Here is a 1762-nt window from a genome sequence, read left to right on the forward strand (position 1 = left end):
TCACCACGGGAGCCGGGATGCTCCTATGGCACCAGGGTACCGACTCCTGCCGTGCCCTGGGGAACTGCTGCTCAGATAACCCCAGGCTCTCCCCGTAGGCCCCACTGGCAAGAGGTGGATTCTTTTCCCAGTCCAAGGGCGGGACAGGATACTTCTGCCGCCTTTCCTGCCCGAAAAACTATGGGGCCAAACCAGTTGCCCAGACAATCGGCGGAGAGGGATTTGAACCCGTGACCTCGGCCTCCAAAGCCCCGGCTCTTCCATTCAATTGATTTTATTTTGTTAAAATGTTTCTGTTTTGTTCTCTGTCTCCCCTTTCTAGACTGTGAGCCCACTGTCGGGTAGGGACCGTCTCTAGATGTTGCCAACTTGGACTTCCCAAGCGCTTAGTACAGTGCTCTGCACACAGTAAGCGCTCAATAAATACGATTGATTGATTGATTGCCTCGTCTCTCCACCGGGCCCAGCACCCGTGATCCCGGCCCCACAGAGTAAGCCCCCCGTGCCCGGCTCGGTCTGTGCTTGACAGAACGGGTGGGGGGCAGTGAACTTGAAGAGAATCAATAAATCAATCAGTGGTACTTATTGAGCACTTACTAGGTGCAGAGCGCTGTACTAAGAGCTTGGGAGAGCACAATCCAACAGAATTAACAGACCCGTTCCCTGCCCGTAACAAGCTTACAGTGTGGAGGGGGAGATGAAGAGAAGAAGAATTAGAGTGAGGAAGGGGGCCAGAGAGGAGAAATGGGAGAGACGGAATTGACTGGAAGCCTCATGTGGGGCAGGGGCTGTGTCTTGTCTTTATGCCATCGAGTCGAGTCATGTCTGACCCATAGCGACGCCACGGACGCGTCGCTCTCAGAACGCCCCACCTCCATCTGCAGTCGTTCTGGTAGCGGATCCATGGTTTTCTTGGTAAAAATATGGAAGCGGTTCTTACCACCGCCTCCTTCCATGGAGTCGACTTGAGTCTCCATCCTTGACTCTCTCCCATGGCGCTGCTGCCCAGCACGGGTGAGTTTTAACTTGGAGCAGATCGCCTTCCACTCGCGCTAGTCACTGCCCAGGCTAGGAATGGCACGGGTAGGCCTCTGCTTGACTCTCCCTCCCGTAGTCAAGACTGGTAGAGTACGGGAAACGCTCCAGCTGAGACCCTCAGAGGGGGACTGTGTCTCACCTGATTATTCTGAATATATCTCCGTACTTAATAATAATGGTAATTATGATTCGTTCATTCAGTCGTATTTATTGAGCACTTAGTGTGTGCAGAGCTTGGGAAGTACAAGCCGGCAACATAGAGGGACGGTCCCTACCCAACAACGGGCTCACAGTCTAGAAGGGGGAGACGGGCAACAAAGCAAACCATGTGGACAGGTCTCAGGTCATCAGAATAAATAAAAATAAAGCTAGATGCACATTATTAACAAAATAAACAGAATAGTAAATGTGTACAAGTATAATAAATAGAGTGATAAATCTGTACAAACATATATACAGGGGCTGTGGGGAGGGGAAAGAGGTAGGGCGGGGGGGATGGGGAGGAGGAGAGGAAAAAGGGATATTTGTTAAGTGCTTGCCGTGTGTCAAACACCGCTCTGTGTGCTACGAAAGATATAAGGTAATAGGTCAGACAGGGTCCCCGTCCCACAGAGAGGGCACAATCTGCAGAGGAGGAACTTGATAAATTATAGAAATCATTATCATTATTGAGCGGGAGACCACGGCGAGGAGAGTTAATTGGGGAAACCAGAAGGAGAAGGAG

This window comes from Tachyglossus aculeatus, chromosome 11, assembly GCF_015852505.1.
Source record: "Tachyglossus aculeatus isolate mTacAcu1 chromosome 11, mTacAcu1.pri, whole genome shotgun sequence".
NCBI lineage: Eukaryota > Metazoa > Chordata > Mammalia > Monotremata > Tachyglossidae > Tachyglossus > Tachyglossus aculeatus.